This window comes from Nicotiana tomentosiformis, chromosome 1, assembly GCF_000390325.3.
Source record: "Nicotiana tomentosiformis chromosome 1, ASM39032v3, whole genome shotgun sequence".
Taxonomy (NCBI): Eukaryota; Viridiplantae; Streptophyta; class Magnoliopsida; order Solanales; family Solanaceae; genus Nicotiana; species Nicotiana tomentosiformis.
In genome coordinates, this window is record NC_090812.1 from 116,542,898 (window position 1) to 116,554,656 (window position 11,759).

The 11,759-nt window shown below is 35.3% G+C and overlaps 1 non-coding gene across 1 annotated transcript; it reads left to right on the forward strand.

The window, feature by feature from the left end:
* Positions 1-1,415: 1,415 nt before the first annotated feature.
* On the forward strand, positions 1,416-1,502 carry LOC117279937 (small nucleolar RNA snoR114). The gene has a single exon (XR_004510376.1). It is a non-coding gene; the product is annotated as a small nucleolar RNA snoR114 (small nucleolar RNA).
* The last annotated feature ends 10,257 nt before the right edge of the window (positions 1,503-11,759 follow it).

Consider the following 11,759-nt stretch of genomic DNA (forward strand, 5'->3'; position numbering starts at 1 on the left):
GGACGCTTCTATTTGTTACAAAATGAGGTTTTGGAATTTGGCTTCACAGATTTAGACAACTGAGATTTTTGCAGTGCATAAGACATTTTTACCATCAACTTTGATATAATTGTTACAAGTTTCAATTTTCTAGTCCTTCAACCCTCCACCCACCTTTGCTAATCCAGGGGAGACTATTACTTGGGAAATTTAAATTTCAGAATGTAATTCTAACTTCACAACAAGCATTTGAATGCGCGAAAGTTGGAAGTTAACCTATTAGGCTAATCCGTATTTTACCCGTGAATATCCCTATTTGACTTAGCACGAGTTAAGCATTTACTTGAGGTCACTTAAGACCCGTTTGGCCATAGATTTTCTCAAAATAAACTTGGGTTTTATTTGGCAAGCACATATTTGGCCATAGATTTTGTCTATATTTTGGCCAAATCTCAAATCCCAAATCCCAAAATCAGCTCAATAGCTGGTTTTGGACAAAAATATTACTATTATATTTTTTAAAAACTGCCCCAAACTTTTGTATTTTATAAAAGAGCCCACCATTTATTATTTTATAACGATGTTGCTTCGTCTTCTCGGTCATCTGATAGTGTATCATGTAGTTCATTATAAAAATGATAATTTTGTATCAAATTTATTTATGTTCAGGACTATGGTTTGCGATAATATAATCAATGTTATTGATAATGATTCTGTTGGGTATTTGTGATAGTTTTTAGAACTTGTGGGTATAAGTCATGTTTCATATTTTTCCAAACCAAACTTCACCCAAAACAGATGTCCAAACACATTTTTATCTTCTAACCAAACTTCACCCGAATCAAATTTTTCAGAATAAATTTGAGAATCTATGATCAAACATCGAAAGTCGAAACTATGTACAAGCCTTCAATAGCACTTCTGTTTTTAACTAAACAAGAAAATAAATGCTGTTTGTGTTTCTTACAAGGGAAAATAGCAGTTTAGATCCATGCTTTAATGCATTATTCTGGTTCTGATCACCGTATTCTTTGATTATACATTTTTTACCTTAATTTAAAAAACAAAAGTACATTTTCGTCTCCAGAACTAATAGAGTAACTGATAATACCCCATTGGATATACATACAGTCTTATTTTAGATGCCATTTCTAGGCATGCAACGCCGATGGAGATGCGCGTTTGCGTTAACGATACCGTCAATTTGGTAGAAAAAGGTTGCCGACAAATCAGACTCGATGCAAGCAGGAAAGCATTCAAGTAACATGTATGATAGTATCTAGAACCAATAGAATCTGCAACTCTCCGTTTAAAATTGCTTTTCCATAATAATAAGATTTTATTAGATGCTACAACAAGAAGACCAGTGGTCTAGTGGTAGAAAAGAACCCTTCCACGGTACAGACCCGGGATCAATTCTCGGCTGGTGCAGTTGGGAGCAGTGATGCAGTCTGCACAAAATGTGAACGATGGGTCGTCACACTAATCTGATTTTCAGATGAAAAAATTGTGCATCTGAGCTCCCTTTTTGCTTTTTCTGTTGATACTTTTTGGTTAGTTTTTCTTTATATTTTTCATAAGTCTTTTACTAACACTAATTTTCCTAAATTGCTTGAACGGGCCAACTATTAACTTCTCAAGTGCCATAATGGTGCAAAGCTATCTGAAACAGTTTATCGTGGAGAAGGTTAGTTCAATAATTAATATATTACAACTCAAATAGCAGTTCCCAATGGGAACTTCCCTATTTTTGGTTGACAATGTTAAAACGAATGATTGCGTATAGATATTCGAAATACACAGCAGAAGACTAATAATCCTAGGAAGATCTCTTCATGTTTAAATTTATTTACATGTTAAAAATCGGATCTAAGATGTACTTGGTGAACAGAGTCTCGTTTCAAATTTGTTCGATAGTGCAAAGACTCTATGCATATCCACACCGAAACTGATATTTGATATCAACTCTTTAATCAATGAACCCACAAACAAATTGAATGAAAATATTGTGTTGAAATTTTTCTCAAAAATCTCAACTCAAAAATAGAAGAACAAGAAATATTTTTTTTGTAATTGTATTTTCTATCTTGGCTTTGTATTATACTCACTTTCACAAAGTGATTTTTCTTCTCAAGACTTAGTACAACAATTTTCCCAATCACCATTTATATAACATCACCTATAAACTCTTTTCTTATTTGGTTGAGGTAATGATTTACCTAGGGTAAAAGTTTATTTTTGCTTAAGGAATTTTATGAAGAAAAAATCGGAATTCCACTCACATGGGTAACTGCCGAGAACTTTATAGACTTTTCATATCCTTTCTAAATTGGATTCTATTTTATAAACTTTTTATATTAATAGTTTTGCAATTGAAAATTGCAAATCCTATAAGTAGGCGGGTTGCAGTGTAGTTTAACAATCCAATTCTAAATTGGATTTCACGGCTAACTCTTTAAACAATATTTATATATATATATATTCTATATATAAATAAATATCAATTATGACTAATAAATATATATCACATATATATTTCGAACAAGAGAAATATTAATTTTCTATTCCAAATAAAAACTTTCAATTTGGTCACAATATTAATTATATCATCTGTGCTAGCAAAGAATATAATAATATTTTATTTGGACTAATAACTAAATTTATTTGACTAATCAAATTCTTTAATTTAATTATCAAATAATAAAGTAATTAATCCTTTAGCAAATATCAGAATACTCGTTAGTGTGTGACCCCATAGATTCAATACTAGTAAATTGATCACATCAATATACTAATTAAGGATGGCGTCTAGTAACACTCCTTAACGACCGGATAGAATGAATTATACAATTTACTCTTAAGAACCAGTAGAAGAATAATGTAAAAATTCCTTCTGTCCTTATAGCTCTGAGTCACCCTAGAATATGGTTTAACTGTTAAATCCTAATAGGCGACCAACTATGTGTTCATGTCAAATATAATCGACCATTGAATGACCTAAGAAACTCTCTTCTTCTTTCATTCAATTGCCTCGGCCAAGGTCTTAATTTGGTCGTTTATAATTCATTACAACATAGAGCTTAAACTCATTACCAAGAGTTGACAGATTCCATCTTGATTAGTCATTAATTCTACAAGTATTTAATGGTACCCAATATCCTTTCAACTATCGCCCTAGGGCCATAGGTGTCTAGTATCAAAGCACAATAAATAACTTGTCAATTACTATGACGATCTCAGGTCAAAAGAAACTCTTACATCACATTCTTCAAGAGAATATCCTATTGACAGTTTATGGTAACTCTAACCATTAGGAATTATCTAATGAGTCGGTTCAATGATCATATCTCTATATGCATCATCTATCTATGTGATTTAGTTAATGAGATCAACTAATATTTATCCAATAAAGACGATCACATAAATATTGATCTAACCGGATTATTAATGTCCAAATTAATAATCCTATGATCAAGAACAAATTTAGATTAAATTATAAGAAACTTCACTCTCATTATCATGATCTCCATCACGATGACAAGTCTCAAAATTTAATCAAGGACCTTATTAAATTAATCAAGCAATTAATAATAACTATGATAAAAATAATATAAAATGCCATATATATTTTACATCAAATAACGTTCACAAAAATATGTTCAAATCATCAAATATGAGATTGGATCTAGGGCATATCTACTATATCCCTAACACAAAATTCCCACACATCAGAACAATTTGGTTTGCATTACATTTTTTTTTAGCTTCCCCTAGATTTCACTGATCTTCAATTGTAAATTTGGTTCATATTTTTATTGAATACTTGGAACTACTAAACTACAACAGGATTATTTTCAAACTGCATGATACCATATGTAATAAGTTCGTTAATTAAAAAAAAAATGAATACATAAGAGGGAGGAGGAATAAATATGTAACCAATTAGCAGCTGCATCAATTTTCCCCATTACACACATTTGTTTGTTCATGTTCATGATCATGATCACGATCACATCCATTAGTAGCAGCAGTTACTACTTAGAGTTACGTGATATTCTCATTTTATCGACTAAAACGAACATGGACCTTGATTTAAAATAGTTCTAGGACACAAGAAAGATACTACAGAGGTGAAGAATTTAGGAGGAAAATAACACAGTCGGGCTCCTGGTCCTGAAAAACTTCTATCACTTGTACAACCGAAATGAAATTTCATGATCTGTGGATCATGCTGTCACCAGATTGTGATTGTTGGGATATATACTATTAACTATGGGTTTGGTTTAGATATAATATTTATTATAGAACAATTGTTTATTCAATTTTAATAAAATTTTAAATAGATCATATATTCGTCTGTATCTTTTACTTATATAATAAATGATTTTGTGTATAAAATTCAGCTTATACATGGAAGATTAAATAATCGATTTTTATAAGTTAAAAGATTATATTCACAATTTAAGATGGAAGTGGATAAACCATCGGAATGATTGTAGCACAAGATTAAATATAATTTATCTTGATTATGAGAATAGTATAATTCTGACTTCTTGTGCTAGTACATTTCGTATGTATTGAACATACCAAGTAGAGACATGTATTTTATACTTATATAATCAGTCTCTAGCCATTAAATGTACTTATACTCTTAATCTTAAAATAATTATTATTAGTTGTGTATATTTTTTATTTATTTATTAAAAGTCGAGATTCTTTTGTGGGTCAATATGCTTGGTTGGACAATAATGATATACATTGGCGAAGTAATAGTTAGTTTATGGAATCCATATCTCGGTCTAGAGATTGATGGTACACATTTATGAAAGCTTATAAGTTTTTATGTGTAAACCCTGCAAGTGAATTTTTTATCCATCACATAAAATGTGTTAAGCGAAAGTCTAAAGGAAATAATCAATGAATTAAATTATCAGTAATTTAATTTATTTGATTAGTATCTAAATCTTAACATGAGGAGTTAAATAAGGTTTAATGGAAAAATTTTAAAATTGAATTGAGGAGTGCAATTACGATTTTTTAGTGGAATAATTCGTAATTTATTATGATAGTATTAATTAGAATGTTTCGAATTAAGTACATAATAGGAAGCCTCGTTAATTAAATTCCGCGGTCCCTGATGTGCATGAATAATTAGGAATTAAATGGAATCATGTTTCTTGGTGGAAAAAAAACACCCAACAGGTTTAGAAAAAGGTTTGAAACCCTAAATCCTGTAGCTATATAAAGAGGTCTTATTCCATAAGAAGGCTATGGTTTTTACTATACGATTTTTTAAGTGAAATTCGCCCACACGAACTGCTAATTCTGGGCATTATTCGGGTCATATATATCACGACCTCAAATTCCCTCTGTAGTATGTCGTGACGACACCTAGTATCTAAGATTAGGTAAACCTAATAACTTGCGAAAACATTAAATAAAAACTTAGAATTTCAAAACTCCAACAATTTCATAAATAAATTTGTAAACTCAATACGTACACCTCCCAAAACCTGGTGAAATATAAGTCACGAGCTCTAAATACAGTGCTGAACAATCATATACATCACTGTCTATAAAAGTGAAATAAAATAAGGAAGAACATGATTAGAAGGGGACTCTGAGGCCTGCGAACGCGGATAGGTGTACCTTGAAGTCTCCAAAGCAAGCTCAGCGCACTAGTACCGGGACTGATAAGATGCACTTGGATCTGCACAAAATATGTGCAAAAGTATAGTATGAATACACCACAACGGTACCCAATAAGTGTCAAGCTTAACCTCAGTAGAGTAGTAACGAGGTCGGGTCAAAGCCCTACTGGAGATAATAAGAAACAAGACGACAAATACAACGAAATAATGATAATGACAAAGAAATTGAAACAAATAAGAAATTTAAGGAAAGTTAACAACACAGAATCAAGACAGTTAATACAACATGGAAAGAAACAAGGATTTATACGTTAAGGAAACAAACAACCAAAGCAAATACAACAAATAAAGAAAAGATCAACAAGGGCCATTACTGAGGTACCGCCTTGTAGTCCTAAATCATAAAACTAACTCACAGTGTTTCTTTATATCACTGCGGGAGCCTTTACATTTAGTTTTAAAAATTATTTTTTCGAAATAGCACCCCGCATTTTATCTCATCTTATCACACCGCATGACTTCTAGTAGTTCTCCTACTAGCCACGTATATCAAGCCCACATTATCTCACCGCATGTGTTTTAACACCCAGACATTATACCATCACGTGCGTATCAATAGTAACAATGGCACGGTAGAAACCTCGTACAAATAGTAACAACAACACGACAGAAACCTCGTGCAAACAACTAAACAATCCTCTCAACAATAACATGAATGCCAAAGTATAACAACTAAATAAAATGATATTACACAACTTACATTTTGCCTCAATAGAAACCACGGCCTTTGCAAATCAACACCAACTCAACAGCAAGATATTTCAAGGATAGCGAATTTCAAGTAAAGAACCCCATAGTTAAATAATGAATACGGAATTAAGAAAGCAAATAATTCAACTAAACATCTAGTACAAGTTGTAAATAAGAGATAAGACAAGTAGACATGTGAAATTAGACTAAACATGGTGGTTGTAACATGCTAAAGTAACTCAATTAAAGCATGTAAAAGAGACTACATACCTAAAACCGAAATCTCAATATTTAGTCCGTGTACGCACTCGTCACCTTGGGTACACGGCCTCCACATATCACAGTTGTCACAACAATACCAAATCCTAAAGGGAATTTTCCCCACATAAGGTTACACAAGTCACTTACCTCAAACCACACTAAATCAATTAACTAGAAGGTCTTTCCCTCAATTTTCCAACTTCAAACGGCTCGAATCTAACCAAAATAAATTTCATACTATAAATATAACTATAGAAAACTAATTTAAATAATAAAATTACGATCTTAGCAAAGAATTAAAAAATCACCCCAAAAGTCAACCCGAGCTCGCGTCTTGAAATCTGACCAAAATTATAAAATTCGAACACCCATTCGATATAGAGTCCAACCATGCAAGAATTATTCAAATCCGACCTTATTTTGCCTTTATAAACCCAAAAACTTAGTCTAAGAACTTCTACACTTTTTCCCATTTTTTCGAACTCAAATCCTTAATTACATGCTAAATAATGATAGATTAGTATATTCAACCAAAATCAAGTCAAGAACTCTTACCCGAAAATCCATCAAAATTTCACCTCAAACCGAGCTCCGAAAATCACAAAATAAAATATGAACCAAACCCTCGAATTCTTCCTTTTTCTGCCCAGTGAATCCCATCTACGGTCACTTAGTCGCATCAACAATGCCGCACCTGCGGAAAAACCATTGCAGGTGCGGTCCCAGCTTAAGTCCCAGAGTTCTGCTTCTGCGGAGAAAAGCTCGCATCTGCGAGCCCGCTTCTGCGGACAAACGACCGCATCTGCGGTCACGCCCCAGGTTGCTTCCCCAAATTCCGCTTTTGCGAAGACAGCCTCCACATCCGCGAGTCCGCTTTTGCGGACAAATGATCGCACATGTGATCCCAGATGGGCTAGGACAAATCCGCTTCTGCGACCAGTGGCATGCATTTGCGAGTCCGCACCTACAGCCAATCCCTCCGCAGGTGCGAAGACACCAGAACCAACCCAACTTCAGCAGATTCACACAAGTCCAATCTTGTTCCGGATTCGATCCGAATCACACCCGGGACCCCGAGACCCCGTCCAAGTATACAAACAAGCTCCAAAAGACATAACCGACCTACTCGAGGCTACAAATCACATCAAACAACCTAAATTCAACGAATCGCAACCCAAATTCAAGCCTAAGCAACTATGAACTTTCGAATTCTGAAACATACGCTGATTCATACCAAAACAACTCTGATTGACACCAAATTTTGTACACAAGTCATAATTGACATTAAGGACATATTTCAACATTCGAAATCGGGATCTGACCCCGATATCAATAAAGTCAACTCCCGGTCAAACTTTTCAAATTCCTCTAATTTCCAACTTCTGCCAAACTACGCCGAAATGACCTACAGACCTTGAAATCAACATCCAGACACACTCCTAAGACTAAAATCACCATATGGAGATATTGGAACCATCAAAACTCCATTCTGGAGTCGTCTTCATACAGTTCAAACTACGGTCAACTCCTACGACTTAACCTTCCAACTTAAGGACTATGTGTCCTATTTCACTTTGAAACTCACCCGAAACCAAAACCAAATACCCCGGCGAGTCACGTAATTACAATATAGCACAGATGAGGCAATATATAAGGGATCCGGTCTAGTACACTTAAAAGGACTGGCCGGGTCGTTACAACACAAGAGAAGACTATGAAGCTGAAGGATAATCTCGTGGACGATTTTCACTCATACTTGAAGGCTCTTTTTACGATCCCGGTCATACTTCCAGAGATAAGTATCTATTATATGTTTGATTAAAATATGTGATTATGTGCTGTCTAATTTGCTTCCACTGTTTATACTTGTTTTTCATCACTGATCTTGACTTAGAGTCTTACAGTTGAAAAGATGATAGAAGGTTTAGCCATTGCTCCATTCCTGTAATCTCCACAGGCTAGTCTCTTTAATACTGCAGGTATAAGAGATATCACAAGCTCATCAGTTATCATAAGGTGTCGTTCTGTGAATGGATTATTCCACATCAATGTATTCATTGTAGGTGCCACGAAAGGAGTTTATTGTAGTCCTATGCACGTTCGATACAGGTTATGTGATGACCAGATAGGTCATTTATATTTTTACCTTTTATTTCTATGTTTCAAGACCTCTAATAGCTCCGTTTGGCCTTTCTCGATTTGTGTGCGCAGTCCGTGTCCTTTTTACGGAAGATTTTTATGAGAAAATTAATGAAAATGTAAAATCATGTCTCAAACTCATTTGAGTTGACTACGGTTAACGTTTTATGTAAACGGACCCAGATCCATATTTTGATGGTCCCGATGGGTCCGTATCGTGATTTAGGACTTGGGTGTATGCCCGAAATCGAATTCGGAAGTCCCTAGCTTGAATTAATGCAATGTTTTGAAAACTAGCAATTTAAAGGTTTAAAAGTTTCATAAGTTTGACCATAGGTTGACTTTGTTGCTACCGGGTTTGGATTTTGGTTTCGGAACTTGGTATAAGTTCATTACAGTATTTATGACGTGTCTGCATAATTTGGTGCAAAACGAAATTAACTTGACATGATTCGGGCGTCCGGTTGAAAAATTGAAAGTTATTAAGTTTTTTTGAAAATTTCCCTTGTTTTGGTGTCTGATTCGTGGTTCTAGGTTTTATTTTGGTGTATTGATCATGCGAACAAGTTTGTATGATGTTCTTACACTTGTATGCATGTTTGGTTTGGAGCCCCGAGGGCTCGGTTGAGTTTCGGATAGGCTATAGACCATTTGAACTTAGGAATATTTCTGGTTTTTGAAGTCTGCTGTCATCTGGTGTATTATTCTTAGTGATCGCGAAGAGTAATCTGGGTTGGGGAGGCTTTTCTCCATCGCGAATGCGATGGCTGGTACACAAACACGATGCTTTGGGGGGGGTTGCCCTTCGCGAACGCTGACAGCCTTACGCGAACGCTGACAGCCTTACGCGAACGCATAGTGTTGAGGGACCTAGGAAGGGGGATCTGTGGTTTGCTCTACGTGAATGCGAGCCCTGGCTCGCGAAAGCGAAGGCCTGTGGGGAGAAGCCTTCACGAACGCGTGAGGAAATTCATGAAAGCATAGGCCATTTGGGCCGCTAAGCATCGCGAACGCGGCAGGCCCTTCGCGAACGCGAAGAAGGCCTAACGCCCAGTCACTTAAATATTCCAAACACGGGATTTCACCTATTTTTCATCATCTTTTCATTAGAGCTCGGCCTAGAGGCGATTGGAGGAGAAATTTCATCATCCTTTCATAGGTTAGTGTACTTTAACTTATTTCCTTCCATTTCCATCATCACCCACTAATTTCTAGCCTTAATCTATGTTCTTCCATGGTAGAAAATTAGGGATTTGGGAAGAATTGGGTTTTTTTTTTAAATTTGGGATTTAGACCTCAAATTGAGGTCGGATTTCAAAACTAATTACATAACGGGCTCGGGGTGAATGGGTAAATGGGTTTTGGTCCGATTCACGGGTTTTGACCAAGTGGGCTTGGGGTTGACGTTTTGGGAAAACTGTAAATATCTTAACTTTATGTGTTGTAATTCATTTCCCTAGTATTATTTGATGTTATTTAGTCGATTTTGGTTAGATTCGATTGGTTTAGAGGCAGAATTTAGAGGAAAGGCCCCGGTAGAGCTTTGATTTGCTTGCGGAGCGAGGTAAATGTTGGGTCTAACTTTGATTTGAGGGAATAAAGAACCCTTGAGCTATGAGGTATTTGCTATGTGATTACATGTGTAGCGGTATATATACGAGGTGACGAGTGTATAAAAGCCGTAAAAATACTTCTTTCCATGTTTTTCCGTATTACATTAATTATTTTATTCCATGTCTTAACAGTTACATGCTTTTATTGCTTCCTATGCCTTAAATTGGTACTTGCCATTTATTATTCTCATATTAATATGTTATATTATCCTCTGCTTCCATGATTTAATTGCTAATTACCTTAATTGCCTTACTTGTACACTTTAACTGTCATATATCCGGCTTGTCTTGTTTTTTAGTATAAATGGTAGCACTTATTGATTTGGTACGAGATTTCCTTAATGGCTTTGCTTTCATATTCCTTATACATAGAGCTTCTTGTGAATTGAGTTGCGAAATTTATTACATTTATTGATTTTAGTTTATGGATCGGGTTGCACACCACAAAAGATGGAATAAGAGAGGATTGATATTCATATGGTGGGATCGGATTGCGCGCCGCAGCAGATTTTACTTGTTATTATTGATGTTGATATAAGGGAGGATCATGTTTGTACAGTGGGGTTAGGTTGCGCGCCAAAACGGTTTGTATGTTTTGTATTCCTTGTTGTATTGTGTTGACTTCAGTGTTTTCATACGAGATTCTGAGGATTGGTATTTATGATATTACTGGTTTTCGAGGATTGAGTTTATTTTCATGAGCTAACTGCCTTATTTTCCGTATTTCCTTTCCTGTCATCTTTATTATACTGCGTACAAGTTATTGTAAGTGACCCGCTTTAGCCTCGTCACTACTTCGTCGAGGTTAGGCTCGATACTTATAGAGTACATGGGGTCGGTTGTACTCATACTACACTCTGCACTTCTTGTGCAGACTTTGGAGTCGGCGCCATCGGTGGTCAGTAGATTGCTCAGATCAGACATCAGACGGAGACTTGAGGTATAGTTGATCGGCGTTCGCAGCCTCGAAGTCCCCTTCTACTTTAACCTAGCTGTTTATTTCTTTCCAGATAGTTTTACTTTCATTCATACCATTATCTGTATTATTCTAGTCGCTTGTGCGCTTGTGACACCAGATCCGGGGTTGTGTATATATATATATATATATATATATATATATATCGCGGGTTTTATGACTTTTCACACTTTATTTAGAGTATTTAAGTTTAATTTGTATCAGTTAAATTATGTTGTTAAAAATGGCTAAGAATTATTCTAACGTTGACTTGACTAGTAAGTGAAATGTTAGGCGTCATCACGGTCACGAGGGTGGGGATTCCGGGTCGTGATAAGTTGGTATCAGAGAACTAGGTTGCCTAGGTCTTACGAGCCATGAGCAAGTTTAGTATATTCTGGAAGATCGGTA